We start from the raw sequence: 16578 nt of genomic DNA, 5'->3' as shown, positions 1-16578 counted from the left end.
AAATTGGCACAAATTAAGTTGAAAATACTGGTTAGAGTGGTTCATATCTTTTAGAGCTATTTGCTCAGATTGAACCTAAGCAGAATTAAAGTAAATCATTTAAGCTCAACCAGATGAACCAGATCTGCTGGTTTCAGAAATATTTAAGCTCCATCCTCAAAAGGTGCCAAATCCTCACAAGTAGCATTACATGCAGCCCTGGCCAATAGAACTTTCTATGATAGTGGAAATGTTCTTGGGGTCCAATATAGTGGCTACTCATCACATACGATTACTGAGTACTTGAAACATGGCTACTCAGTGACGGGTATAAATTTTTATTTATATTTCATTTGAGTTGATTTAGTTAATATGGGGCTAGTGACTTCTCTATTGGAAACACATTTTTTAATGGGCTCATTGCCTTGTTTTTATTCTTGTCATAGGAGCTTCATTCAACGTGTGTTGACAGATCAGTTCATTTGGAGAGGGTGTGTGTGTGTGTGTGTGTGTGTGTGTGTGTGTGTGTGTCTATGGACAGTGTCAGCAGCACCATTTACAAATATACATACCTAATTATCAGAAAGATCTTCCAGCACGACTTTCGATTATCCTTACTTCACCTGTCATCTCTTCAGATGTGGACCTTAACTCACTGGAAATCTGTAAGCAAACCTCGTTCGTTTACATGGAGAGGTCAAGTAAAACCTTGAAGATCCGTTTTCTTGGAAGTCTCCCTGGATAAATGAATGTTTCTTTAAAAAATAAAATAAAAAGAGGAGGTGCTAGTGGTGAATGGGAATGCCCAGCAGAATCTAGCCTGTGTCTGAATAATGGCTCAAGTGATAGTTGATCAGTTTTGCTTTAAAAAAAAAAAGGATGGAATATTTTCTATTTTTCTGGAAGAATTCATATTGTTGTGAAACTAAAGATTCATCAGAACACCATCTGAATTCTAAAAATAAAGCAGTTTTGATATGCTGACACATTAGGCTAGGTTATGATGAGTAAGCTTCAGGGAGTGACATTCATTTGTTCATTAACTTCAGAACATGGTCTGCATGTCCCCAGTGCACAAAGCACTGTGCTAAGTAGAATAGATGTAGTAGAAAGAAAACTCCCTGACCTCCAATAATTCTGATCAGGACCTGGCACCTGGAATGGATAAATCTGTAAAGAGAAATGTCAACACAGCATATTCCTGACTGAATTTTCCAATCATTTCACCTTTACATACGATTTTGCTTATGACTACATCCAAAAAAGGTTATGATCAGAAAATTTTCAGTGACATACAGCCATAGTGTTCATCCTTCCACCTTAAAAATAGATATGACTCAATGCAATCTAGTATCCTGGATTGGATCCTGAAATGGAAACAAAATATTAGTGGAAAAACTGACAAAATCTGATTAAAGTCTGAAGTTGAGTCAACAGGAATTAATTTCTTAGTTTCAACAAATCTATCACAGGAATGCAATATCAGGGGAAACTGAATGAGAATGCTTAGGAATTGTCTGCACTGTTGTCTTAGTCTGTTCAGGATGCTATAATGAAAATACCTTACCCTGGGTGGCTTAAACAATGGCATATGTTTCTCACAGTTTTGGACGCTGGCAAGTTCAAAGTCAAGGTGCCACAGATTTGATATCTGGTGAGGACCAACTTCCTCATTCGTAGACCACCATTTTTTCATTATAGATAGCCTCACCTGGTGGAAGGGATGAGGAAACCCTTAGACTCTCTTTTATAAAGGTATAATCCCATACGCCTAACCACTTCCCAAAGACCCCACCTCCAAATATCATCACATTGGGGATTAGGTTTCAACTTATGAATTCTGGGGTGTCACATTTATTCAGTCTGTAGCAACTATCTTTGCAACTTTTCTGTAAATCAAGAATTATCCAAAAATTAGTGTATTCAAGATAGATATGGAAGAATAAGCAGGAATGTCTAAAGCCCCTTAGAGCTCTCTCTGAGTTACTTGGGAGCTGCCTTTCCCCTAGAAGGAGAGCCTGGACATGACCTCAACTACCTGCAAGGTCTCCAAAAAATCTTATAAGCAACTGGCACTAAAGCCCAGACTATTTGGCAGTCTCTCAATCTATGTCTCTGGTGGCAAGACAACTCTCATGTGTGCTTTATAAAAATGTACAACAAAGGAGGGTGAGGCTCTTTCTAAATTCTATCCCCAGGATATGGCCAGATATAACCTTTTGAGAGGACATGAGATCAGTGCATCTTCTAATCCTTCTTTCTGTGGATTCTAGTCGGTACCATGTTTGGACAAGCCCAGTTCATGAGTTATGCTATGAAAATGTCATCATACTTTATTTTTTATTTTCCTTTTTTAACATTTCAATTTATTTCAATAACAGAAAAAGGAAAGTTTGAATAGCCTACCTGTACTGAGAGTGGACAATTAAAGGAAGTGGGGGCTGAGGGGGCAGAGCAAACGACTGAATAGAACACAGACCCAAATGTGGCAAAGCTAAATCTGAAAGTAGAGATCAACCAGTTAGTGTTTCAATTTCAAAACCAGTCTTTAAAAGATCATCTAACTTTACGAATGCAGGATGTGTGCAAACAAGTATTTTGAGTATAAATACTTAGATTTGCTTATTCTAAAACACTCATTTATATAAATCAAAAACCTCACCTAGGTAAACTCACTAATTTTAAAGGCCTAGAGGTTCAGTTCATTAAGCATCCAACTCTGGATTTTGGTTCAGGTTCGTGAGTTCGAGCCCTACATCAGGCACTGCACTGACAGCACAAGACATGCTTGGGATTCTCTCTCTCCCTCACTCTCTGCCCCTCCCTCTCGCATGCTGTCTCTCTCAAACATAAATAAATAAATAAATAAATAAATAAATAAATAAATAAATAATCATTTGGGGCACCTGGGTGTCTCAATTGGTTAAGTGTCTAATATCTGCTTAAGTTGTGATCTCATGGCTTGTGAGTTCGAGCCCTGCATCAGGCTCTGCCCTGTGGACCCTGCTTGGGATTCTCTCTCCCTCTCTCTCTGCCCCTTCCCCACTCTCTCTCTCAAAATGAATACACTTTAAAAATAAATAAATTAAAAATATAAAGGCCCAGGTGTATTTTTTGTAAGCAAATATTTGTAAGCGTCCAACTTTGGCTCAGGTAATGGTCTCATTGTTTGTGAGTTTGAGCCTCACATCAGGTTCTCTGCTGTCAGCTCAGAGCCTGGAGCCTGCTTCAGATCCTCTGTCCCCCTCTCTCCCTGACCCCCAACATTCACACTCTTGCTCTCTCTCAAAAATAAGTAAATAAAAGCATTTAAAATACATATATGTTTAAAGAAGAAAGAAAATTGAATTAACTTGCATGTATAAACTTAGAGGTTAGGGTGAAGTCACTTTAAATTTAAAAAAAAATCAAAATTTTGGAAGAAGTTAGTAGAAAGCTCCTGTTTTCTTCAGACATTAATCTGTACATTTAATAAGGAACATAGCTTGTCTTCACAATTTCAAACGCAGCTGGAAATTTTTACACATTGATGTAGGCAAGCCTATGCAAGACCTTCTCACATTGTGAACAGGTTTTTAAATAATGTGTGAAAATTCTGAGGTTGTAATATACTTAGTAGTCTCATATGACAAAATAAGAGAAGAAAAATCAATTCCCACCCTAAGAAGGAAAGAGTAGTCCTGCAGGGGCAATATGCCAATTGAACGAACAATTTCAAATTTGGGCAACAGACTTTTCAGAAGAATAGATTTATATCCTTTGTAAAAGTACTGGGTTCAGAGTTTCTTCAAATAGTTTTACAGGAAAAACCCAGTAAACTTCTTTGGAATGGGGTGGGGAGGGGATAGGAAAAAGCAGTTAAAGACAAAGCTGTGCTGGAATCTTCTTTTTTTTTTTTTTTTTTCTTGCCCATGTAGCTTTCCACACCTCCTATAACCATGATTTTTCTCAATTCTCCCCAAATCTGGAAGGCTTCTCCATTTTCTTGATGATCCATAGTATTAAGTATTTTTCAGCCTGCCCCAGATTCTTCTCAAGAGGAAGTAGAGGTTCTCCTCTGACATGGTAGGAAAACTCCATTCCAGCCTATCTTATCCTCTGATTACAAGTAAACCTACCTACCAAAGTACAGAAAGCAGCTACCTGGGGACTCTGAAAAGTACAAAGAAGGTGGTAGATTGGAAAGTCAGAAGTTGGAAAAGAAAAACACCCAGGGGGGCACCTGGGTGGCTCAGTTGGTTAAGCGTCCGACTTTGGCTCAGGTCATGGTCTCATGGTTTGTGAGTTTGAGCCTCACATCAGGTTCTCTGCTGTCAGCTCAGAGCCTGGAGCCTGCTTCAAATCCTCTGTCCCCCTCTCTCCCTGAGCACTTTTGCTCTCTCTCAACAATAAGTAAGTAAAAGAGAGCACTTTTGCTCTCTCTCAACAATAAGTAAAAACATTTAAAAATATACATATATTTAAAGAAGAAAGAAAAACACATGGTGGTTGAACAGTAATTTGGATGGCTAAAACTTAATAGAAACATCATATTTATGGCCAGAGGAATGGGATAAAGAGCCTGGCAGGTTAGAGGAGGGGATGGAGAGTTTGCAATTTGAGCAAGGCAACACCTAAAGCAGGAGACACCCTTATTCTGAAGATAACTCTCAGGCTCACCACTGAGCCTTAATGTGTGATGGAGACTCAAACAGCAAAGCGTAGGCTTTAAGAATGGAGCTAAGAGGGAGCCTGGATAGCTCAGTTGGATAAGCCTCTGGCTCTTGATTTCAGTTCAGGTCATGATCTCACGGTTCATGAGTTCGAACCCTGCATTGGGCTCTGTGCCAATAACGCAGAGCCTGCTTGGGATTCCCTCTCTCCCTCTCTCTCTCTCTGCTCCTCCCCTGCTTGTGCTCTTTTTGTCTCTCAAAATAAATGAGCATAAAAAAATTTTTTTTAAAGAATGGACCTAAGATTCCAACCACAACTGAAATCACAGAACATCTGAGAGGCACGTGTGCAGGACAGGCCCAAAGCATCAGAGCAAAGAACTGGATTAGAAGCACCTCCCACAGAAGATGAAAGAAAACTATGATAAACAGATTGACAATTTGCTAAAACAACAACAACCACAAAAACAGTCAACAGTCTCTAGAACAAGGAACATTACTAGGGATAAAGACATACATTACAAATGATAAAAGAATATGAAACAACTCTAAGTATCTATGGACCTATTGGTAGAGCTTCAAAATACATGAAGCAAAACCTGATGGAAGAGAAGCAGAAAAAAAAAAATCCAGTTTTATTTGGAGGCTTCAGCACTCTTCTCGGAAATCAACAGAACAAGTTGACAGAAAAATCAATGAGAATATACAAGACCTGAACAAGATTATCAACTAATTTGATGTAGCTGACATTTATAGAACACTCCCAACGACGGCAGAATATACATTATTGTCAAGTCCGCATGAAACATTCTCCAAAACAGACTATATTCTGAACCATGAAGCAAACTTCAACATATTTAAAACAAGTGAAATCTCACAAGTAGGTTCTCCTCTGACTACAATGGAATTAAACTAGAAATCAGTAACAGAAAGGTAGCTGGAAAATCCCCAAATATCAAAAAATTAAACAACCCATTTCTAAATAACCCATGGGTCAAAAACAAAGTTACAAGGGAAATTTGGAAATATTTTGAGTTGAATAAAAAGTAAAATACAACATCAAACTGTGTGGGATGCAATTAAAGCAGTACTTTAAGGAAGATTTATAATATGTGGCACCTGCGTGGCTCAGTCAGTTAAGCATCCGACTTTGGCTCAGTTCATGACCTCATGGTTCATGAGTTTGAGCCCCGCATCAGGCTCTGTGCTGACAGCTCAGAGTTTGGAGCCTGCTTCAGATTCTGTGCCTCCCTTTCTCTCTGCACCTCCCCTGCTTGTGCTCTATCTCTCTGTCTCAAAATAAATAAACATTAAAAAAATTTTTAAGGGGGCGCCTGGGTGGCGCAGTCGGTTAAGCGTCCGACTTCAGCCAGGTCACGATCTCGCGGTCCGTGAGTTCGAGCCCCGCGTCGGGCTCTGGGCTGATGGCTCAGAGCCTGGAGCCTGTTTCCGAATCTGTGTCTCCCTCTCTCTCTGCCCCTCCCCCGTTCATGCTCTGTCTCTCTCTGTCCCAAAAATAAATAAACATTGAAAAAAAATTAAAAAAAAAATTTTAAGGATGATTTATAATATTAAATACTTCCATAAAAAAAGATCTCAAACCAATTATCTATGACTTCTCCTTAAAAATTAGAAAATAACAATAAGTTAAATTCAGAGCAAGAAGACAGAAGGAAATAATAACAGAGAAGAAATCAATGAAATTGGAAAGAGAAAAGTTTAGTTATAAATAAAAGCAAAAAATGGCTTTTGAAAAAAAAATCAATAAAATTGATAAACCTCTACCCAGAAACAAAGACACAAATAACTATCATAAAGAACAAAAGAGGAGATCTCACAAAGACCTCCACAGACATTAGAAGGATAAGAAAATAGCACAAATAGCTTTATGTGCATAAACTTACTAATTTAGATGAAACATGCAAATTCCTTGAAAGACACAAACCACTAAAGTTCACTCAAATAAACAAAAAAAGATAATCTGAATGGTCCTGTATGAAAGAAATTGAATTCATTGTTAAAAACTTTGCAACAACAAAAAAAAAAAACCCAAGTCAAATGGCTTCACTAATAAACTAGGTCAAATATTTAAAGGAGAATAATACCAACTCCACATAAACTCTTGCAGAAAATAAGAGGAGAAAACACTTCCCAATTAGTTTATGAGACCAGCATTATACTGATAGCACAGTTACAAGAAAACCATAGACCAATATACCTCACGAAAATGGGTGAAAATATTCCATTTTAGCAAAACAAATTCAGAAATATATAAAAAGAACAAAAATCATGACCCAGTGGAATTTACCCTGGGAATGCTAGGTTAGTTTAACATTTGAAAATTACTTAATATAATTCACCATTTCAATAGACTAAAGAAAAAAACAAATCAAAACCAAGCTAGTTAGCTTTAATGGCAACATGGGCTCCTGGGTGGCTCAGTCAATTAAGCGTCTGACTCTTGCTTTCGGCTCAGATCTTGATCTCTTGGTTCAGGAGATCAAGCCTCGTGTCAGGAGGCTCTGGAAGTGGAGGCTGTTTAAGATCCTCTTTCTCTCTCTTTCTCTGTTTCTCTCTCTCTCTCTTTCAAAAAAAAAAAAAAAAAAAGTAATGGCAACAACTCCAGTATTAACTTACAATAGAGATCTCCACCATCTAATTTACAGGAAGTACCAAACACACTGCCAAACAGGCATTAAACTGTTTATTTAAAATCTCATTCGCTTTGGGGGATAAATAAATGATCAGAAATTGCATCTCAGAGGTCTCATAGACAAAATCTGTTACTTAACAGTTTTCTCTTATTTCTGGTCTCGCTTCCTCTCCATATTGCTGTTTCTCATTCCCTGCCCCGAAACAGAAAGTGATGGAGCATTTCCATTATTGTGATCACTTCCTGAATGGGACTGTTCAGTACTTTCTGGAGTACCCTTCTGCATGCTTGTTTGACCTTCAGTGAACAATACCAGCGGCTCTCCAACTCTAAGTGAAGGCACTTCAGATGCAAGCATTTCACTATTCAAGATTTCCCTCTGGGGATACGATAAGAAAATGCTTGCGATTGCCTGGCTTTGTGGGGTGAGCTGTCATGCCTTTATACTAGGTCTTTGTCCTGGGAGTACTGGCTGCTTTGGGCTCTCCTGCAGCTCACTTCCCGATCGCAGGAAGCTGGCACTGCCTGGCCTCGCTGACAGAACTCACAGGGGAGCCCAGACAGCTTGGACAGGTGCCACGACCACCCAAACTGTGCCCGAGAATCTAGGATGGGGAGCACTCCTCTTTATTCATGAGTGGTGTACTGTTCTCACTTGCATTTTCCTCACACACTACAATATTGTATGTTTTAAAATAAGGGGATCTTTGGAAACTTTATTCTCAAAACAGGCTGTCTTAAATCAGACTTTTAAATAAGTTTTTGATTTAGGACATCATATTCTTATGACTTTTGATCAATAAATGTTCCAAAATTCTTTGGAGAAAAAGAATATGTTTATCTGAATGAAATTGATGTCCATACTACATATAAATCATTTACCAGTTTATATAGTCAGTAAACTTTCTATGGGAGAACAACATATGCACACCAGCGCCTTAAATTTCTAGGAAAATTGTTTCTCTTTCAAATTTTACTATATAAGGCTTTGAGATCATATGAAATCACTTTTGTTGAATCTAATCAAGTCTCCCAGCCTACAAATACCCATACCTTGTCCCTATTCACACAGAAACTTAAACTCTGAGTCTTCTTTAGGGAACACTTTCCCGACATCAGCCCTCCTGACACTCGATCTTGCTATACATCAGCAGAGCATTGTCCAAGGGATGTGTTCCCATTTGATGCTAAATTCCATGAGGGCAGCAAATACATCTGTTTCATTTACTCTTATTTTCATTATCTAGCACTGTGCCTGATACATACAAGGGAACAAATAAATATACTCAGATGGAGGAAAAACTAAGTGTGCTATTGCCACCAAGGAAAACCTACCCCCAAATTATATTCATGAGGAAGTACAAATATTCAATAAGATGGAGAGCTTGTTCATTTCCCTTGAGAACACAGCAATATTTTTCATAAGAAGAAATATTTTTGGAAAAATATTTTCAACCCCAACTATAATGGAATATTATGTATCCATTAATTAAAATGAAGTATGTAACTAGATATCCATGATAAGTTTTTAATGCAAAATATGTAATTTAGGGGTGTCTGGGTGCCTTAGTCAGTGAAGAGAGTCTGACTCTTGATTTAAGATCAGGTCATGATCTCAGTCAGTCAAGAGGTCGTGCCCTATGCTGAGCATGGAGCCTGCTAAGGATTCTCTCCCTCCCTCTCTGCCCCTCCCACATTAGTGCAAGTGTGTGTGTGCACTCTCTCTCTCTCTAAAAAAAAATAAAAAAATAAATGAATAATAAAAAATATGTAATTTAGACATCATATGTAATTTGATACAATTATAAATGCACACAGACACACACAATAGGATTTTACAGGGAGTTGTTCATTTTCTACTTTATACTTTTTAATGTTTATTTATGTTTGAGAGAGATGGGAGGAGGAGCAGAGACAGAGGGAGACACAGAATTCGAAGTAGGTTCCAGGCTCTGAGCTGTCAGCACAGAGCCTGATGTGGGGCTCGAACCCACAAACCGTGAGATCATGATCTGAGCTGAAGTTGGACACAACTGACTGAGCCATCCAGGCACCCCTCTACTTTATACTTTTTATACCATAAAATTTTAAGCAAATAATTTTCCAGTCAGAAAATAAAAAAACTAAAAACCTTTGCTATTCTGTTTCAGTTCTGTTAAATGCTAGTATGGCAAGAATTTCAGTGCCATAGATGAGTACATCAGTAGAACAAAATGTCAAATTTTGCCCCGTAAGACATGCATTTGCTTTTAAAATTGTTTATTTAAGGGTAACATACAGAAAAGTGTGCAAACCAAATCTCTTCAGCTTAATAAATTTTAAGAGACAGATCAGGCTATAATTTTCCTTCCTTTCTGTTCTTTAACTCTTCAAACATTCTCTTGACTCTTTATCTCTGTCTCCTCCTTCTGAGATTTTTATTTCCTGTTTGGAAGTCTTTTGCACCAAGTCAACATGTCTTTGACTTTTTTCCTGACTTTCTACTCTTTTTCTTCCTGAGCTTCAGTGTGGTTTCTATTGATGTACCTTCCCTAATCCTGTCTTCTCATGTGTAGGCTTTTCTTTAAACCATCTATTACTGATTATTAAAATTTTAATTATTATATTTTTCAATTCTAAAATTTCTATTTAATTCTTTTTTTATATATTCCAAGACTTTGGTGAGGTCGTCTATATCCTCATCTGTTTTGCCCATTATTTCCCTCTATTTGGGGACATATTAGTTACAGTTACCTTAGAGTCCTTGCACTTCTAACACCAATATCCAAATCACCTGTGAAACTCTTTTTAAATAATCTTATATTTCAGGCTATGGCCCTGATTCTTGGCATGTCTAGTAATATTTTTTTGAGTGTCAGGTACTATCTTTAAGAAAATATACATAGTCTCTATATTTTACCTTCCTTCAGAAAAGTTTCACCCTTTCCTCTGAAACATAAATGAATCAGAACTGGGCAGCAATTCTGGTAAGGCTCCATTTACCTCTAGTTCATCCCTCCTACTAGGGCGTATGTCCCCAGGGTTTCTTACTTGAGATTGGTACAGGACCATCCACCTAGTGGGTACTGGTGAATCCTGTGTCTATCCACATTAGTGCCTTGAGGCTTATAAAATACCTTGCTTTGTTTTCTCAGAGACCTTATGCTTGGCTTTATGGTCTCCTGCCCCTTGTAGCTTCAGAATTCAACAAATACCCAGATGGGGATACAAGCAGTTATCTAGTCTGTTCTCCACACCTCCCTTCTCACTGGGATCTTGGCCTCCAAAGTCTCCACTTATATCTCATGAGCCCCATAAGGCCACCCAAGCCTCTCTTGATCACTTTGTCTTTCAACACAGTTGTTCTGCCTAAGAAAACCACAGATACTCAGCCTTCTGCTCCGAATGTGCAATCAGCAGATGCCCCCAGGACAAATGTTGCAACACAAGTTCAGCTCACCTCTCTCCAGTTCCCCTTTCTATACAATCTTGGCTCCTCAAGACCTGATTACTTTAACAGCTCTCTTGTGTCTTTAAACAGATTTTTTAAAAATTCATCTTTATTCATTGTCCTCAGTGACAGCACGGATCTACAACAAGTTACTGCATGATAACTATAAACAGAAATCTCTCGTGGAGTTTTTTTCATCAAAATTTTATGGGGCGCCTGGGTCACTCAGTCAGTTGAGCATCTGACTGGATTTCAGCTCAGGTCATGATCTCACAGTTTGTGAGTTTGAGCCCCATGTCAGGCTCTGTGCTGGCAGCATGGGTCCTGCTTGGAATTCTCTCCCTCCATCTTTCTCTCTCTCTGTCCCTCGGCTTGCTTTCTCTCTCTCTTCTAATCTCAAAATAAATAAACATTAAAATTTTTTTAAATTTGTTACAAATACAAAAATATGTTTTTATTTTTTATATATGTAGTTTAATCTAATGAAAATAAGACATAAAGGGGTGCCTGGGTGGCTCAGTCAGTTGAGAATCTCTTGATTTCAGCTCAGGTAATGAGATTAAGCCCTGTGTCAAGGTCTGTGTTGGGCATGGAGCCTGCTTAAGATTCTCTCTCTCCCTCTCCCTCTGCCCCTCCCTGGCTCATGTACACTCTCTTGCTCTCTCTCTCCCCCCAAAACCCAAAAATGTCCAGTATTTTTCATATGTATTTTTGATTACTACAATTGATTTTATCAAGTGTTCTCAGTATATTTATTGAAACTATCTGCAATGTAATAGTTACTCAGAACCACAGGACCTCATGTGAGTGTTTTCTCTTCTTTTGCATCGGTCTTTGCTATAAATTTTCTTAATTTTTCTTCCTTTTGGAAGAACCCCCGATTGTCTTTTATATATACTTTTAACTCTCTAATTTTGTGATATTTTACTCATTGATCTCATTGTACCAATAATTTAGTTAGAATTTTGAATGGTCTCCACTGAAACTGCATCAATTTCTCTTCCTTTTCATTTTCAGAGAGAAAGGGTAATTGATTATTTAAAAAATGAAATAATGAAATACCACATGTACCATTATGAGTTCATAAAACATAATTAGGTTTTACTTCAGGTACTTATTACATTAGTAGGTACTTATTTTGAAGGCACATGGTATTATTCTGTTTACATGGTTTATGCTGTGCAATAAACATAAATGCAGTCGATTTAAATTCTTCAGTGGCAATTTAACATAGAAATTGAACTTGAATAGAATGTTATAAATAATAATGCTATTTCCTCTTTAGCATTGCCTTTCAGAAGGAAAAAAACTTAACAGTTTTTGCTTATAATCATTTGCAAACTAATTATAGCTTAAACATTTAAGAGTTGACTGGTGGTTAATAGTTAACCCCAAACTCATGCAACATTCTTCAGAACATTCCATTGAAATGCTGAAAAGACTGTGAGTTCTTTATTCACATAGAAGCTAATTATTTTTCTTTATTGCCCATTTAGTATGTATGAGCTTAAAGAGACATATCTGGAAAACACTTTCATCGAGGAAATAAAGCAATAGCTCTTAGACTTATATGATTACTCATTTACAGAAATGGAAAAATCAGAATAAACTCACTTTTACCAAGTTTATCCCTTAAAGAAGTTCCCAACCCCTAAAACCATCCCTACTTTCCACCCTCTCCACACACACATTTTTTTGGAGTAGTACCAACTGAAATGTTATAGGGAGTCATCTAAAAGCATGACAGATTTAAAGTGTTTTATTATAAGAAATCAAGAGAAATTAGTACCTTTTCTAAGTAATATATGTCTCCTTAGTTTTGTATTTATCCAAGTCTTTAGGAGAACAGAAATTCTTTCCAGAAAGGCTATGGGAAGACATAGTTTTAAAGCACCCAGTGCTTATACTCAAGTGGATTGGGGGAATCACATGTTCTTCCTTTATTTCACCAAAGAATTCCAGTGTTAGAAAAGACCTTCCAAGCCATCCACTCCAATCAAACATCTAATCCTGAAATGCTCTCCTCAGCTTGTTCAAAAGATTATCTCACTGTTGTTAGTTTCTTTTAGTGAGGAGAAACTCACAGTATAAAGCAGTATAAAACAGTTAAAACTTCCTTACATCATAAACTGAAATCTCCCTGGAGCTTTTACACATTAGTCCCCCTTAAAATGTTTTCAGAGGCAGTCGAAGATGGTGGCATAGGAAGACACTGAACTCACCTCCTCCCAAATACAAGGGAACCCGCTTAAGACTGTCAACTAATCTCTCAGCAGAAACTTTGCACGCCAGAGAAAGTGGCAAGATATATTCAAAGTGCTGAAAGGAGAAAACTTTCAAACAAGAACACTGTACCCAGCAACACTGTAATTCGGAAGTGACGGACCGTTTTCCAGATAAGCAAAAGCTAAAGGAGTTCAACACCACTAAACCAGGCTTACAACAAATATTAAAGGGACTTATTTAAGGTGAAAGAAAAAGTAATAACTAATAATAAGAAAACATACGAAAGTAAAAATCTCACTGATAAAGACAAATATATAGTAAAGGTAGCAGATTAACAACTTATAAATCTATCATAAAGGTTAAAAGACAAAAGTAGTGAACACATAAAATAAAAAGATGTAAAATATGACATCAAAACATAAAATGTGGATGGAGAGGTAGCAAAATATATGGAGTTTTTAGAATGTATTAATTTAAGTTGCTATCAACATAAAATAGACTGCTATATATATAGCCCATTATATGTGAACCTCATGGTAACCACAAAGCAAAAACCTATGCTAAATACACAAAAGACAAATAAGAAAGGAATCTAAACACTAAAGAAAAGTAGCAAGCCACAAGGGAAGAGAGCAAGAGAAGAAGAAAGTAACAAAGAGGAAATACAAAAATGGCCAGAACACAATTAACAAAGTGATTAACAATAAGCACATACCTATCAATAATTACTTTCAAATGTAAATGGACTAAATTTTCCAATCAAAAGACACAGTGGCTGAATGGATTAAAAAACAACTCATCTACATCATGCTACCTGCAAGACTCTCGCTTCAAAACTGAGGATACACAGACTGAAAGTAAAAGTGTGAAAAAAGATATTTCATGCAAATGGAAACAAAAAGAAAGATGGTGTAGTTATATTATATAGCAGACAAAAGAGACTTTAACACAAAGAGTATAATAAAACACAAAGAAGGGCACTGTATAATGAGAAGAGGGTCAATCCAACAACAGGATACAACATTTGTGAATGTTTATACATCCAACACAGAAGCACCTAAATATATAAAGCAAATAATAACACATATAAAGGGAGAAATGGATATAAATACAATAATAGTATGGGGCTTTACTACCCCACTTACATCAGTGGCTAGATCAACCAGACAGAAAATCAATAAGGAAACATCAGCCATGACATCTTACATGATACATTTAGATCAGATGGACCTAATAGATGTATACAGAACATTCCCTCCAAAACCAACAGAATACACATTCTCAAGTGCTTATGGAACATTCTCCAGGATAGATAATACATTAGGGCACAAAACAAGTCTCAATAAATTTAAGAAGACTGATATCATATCTAGCATCTTCTCTGACCAAAATGGTATGAAACTAGAAATCAATTTTGGAAAGAAAACAGGAAAAATCACAAATATCTGGGGATTAAACCACATGCTACAGGACAACAAATGGATCAATGAAGAAATCAAATGGGAATTCAAAAAAGACCTTGAGACAAGTAAAAATGGAAGTACAACAATACAAAATCATCAAAAAGCAGTAAAAGCAGTTCTAAGAGGAAACTTCATACCAATACAGGCCTACCTCAAGACACAAGAAAAATCTCAAATAAGCAATCTAACTTTACACCTAAAGGAATCAGAAGAAAAAATGAAGCCTGAAGTTAGTAGAAGGAAGGAAGTGATAAAGATCAAAGGAGAAGTAAATAAAATAGAGGCCTGAAGAACAATTTTAAAAAATCAATGAAACTAAGAGCTGATTCTTCAGAAAAAATAAACAAAATTAACAAACATTAGCTAGACTCATCAAGGGGAAAAAAAAGAAGGCTCAAATAAATAAAATAAAAAATGAAGGATAAGTTACAATTTATGCCACAGAAATATTAAGGACAAAAAAGTCTACTATGAATAATTACATGTCAACAAATTGAACAACACAGAATAAATGAATAAATTCATAGGAATATATGAGCTTCTAAGACTGAATCATGATGAAAAGAAAATCTAAATAGATTAGTAAGTGGCTTGAATAAGTAATGAAAAATCTCCCAACAAACAAAAGTCCAGGACCAGATGGTTTCACCAGGGAATTCTAGCAAACATCCAAAGAAGATTTAATACCCATCCTTCTCAAACTTTTCCAAAAAGTTGAGAAAAAGGGAATACTTCCAAACTCATTTTATGAGGCCAATATTCCCCTGATATCAAAATCCAGACAAGAACACCACACAAAAAGAAAAATAGGGGTGCCTGGGTGGCTCAGTTGGTTGTGCATCCAACTTCAGCTCAGGTCATGAATTCATGATTCGTTAGTTCAAACCCTGCATCAGGCTCTCTGCTGTCAATGTGAAGCCTGCTTCATATGTCAGGCTGTCAATGTGAAGCCTGCTCTGTCTCCTCTCTCTCTGCCCCATCCCTGTACATGCTCTATCTCTCTGTCTTAAAAATAAATCAACATTGGGGCTCCTGGTTGGTTGAGCATCCAACATCAGCTCAGGTCATGATCTTGTGGCTCATGAGTTCAAGCCCTGCATTGGACTCTCTGCTGTCAGCTCAGAGCCTACTTTGGATCCTCTGCTCCCACCCCCTTCTCTGCCCTGCCCCCGCTCTCTCTCTCTCTCATTCTCTCTCTAAAAAATAAATATTTGAAAAATAAACAAATGAATAAATAAAGTTTTTAAAAAGAAGAAATAATAATCAACATGATACACCACATTACCAAAATGAAGGATAAAAATCATATGACCGTCTCAATATATGTAGAGAAAGCACTTGACAAATATCCTTTTATGATAAAAACTCTCAAAAGGTGGGTATGGAGGGAACATACCTGAACCTAATAAAGACTATATATGACAAACCCACTGCTAACATACTACTCAACAGTGAAAAGCTGGAAGCTTTTCCTCTAAGAACAGGAACAAGGCAAGAATGCTCACACCACTTTTATTCAACACAGTATTGGAAGTCCTAGCCACAGCAATCAGACAAGAAAAAGAAATAAAAGGCATCCAAATTGGAAATAAAGAAGTAAAACTGTCACTATTTGCAGATGGTATGATACCGTATAGAGAAAACTCTAAGGATTCCACCAAACACACTGTTAGAACTAATAAATATATTCAGTAAAGTTGGAGGATACAAAATCAGTACGTAGAAATTTGTTTCATTTCTATAAACTAATAACAAACCATCCAAAAGAGAAATTAAGAAAACAATCCCATTTATAATTGCATCAACATTTAAAAAAAATACAACCTAGAAATAAACTTAAAATATTTTAAAGTATTCTGAATTATCACACAATGGTCTATATGAGTTTACATTGAAATCATTAGACATGTTTGTATTTTATGACTTGAAAATATTTCCATTGAACAGTTGAGAAAAAGAAAATGCTCATACTGATTTAGTATTTTGGTGAGCAGTTTACAGAGTTGTGTACACCACTAATATATCTTCAAAAAAGACTAAAATATTACTTATTATACCATATTTGAAATACGGTCCTCATCACCACCTAAAAGCCCAATGTCCTGTGAGCCAAGCCTATGTATTTGCTTTCTGTGCTCGGCACCAATGAGTTCCAGAATAGGACTTTCCAGAAAT

This window comes from Felis catus, chromosome D4 (assembly GCF_018350175.1).
Source record: "Felis catus isolate Fca126 chromosome D4, F.catus_Fca126_mat1.0, whole genome shotgun sequence".
NCBI lineage: Eukaryota > Metazoa > Chordata > Mammalia > Carnivora > Felidae > Felis > Felis catus.
This window is presented reverse-complemented; position numbering follows the sequence as displayed.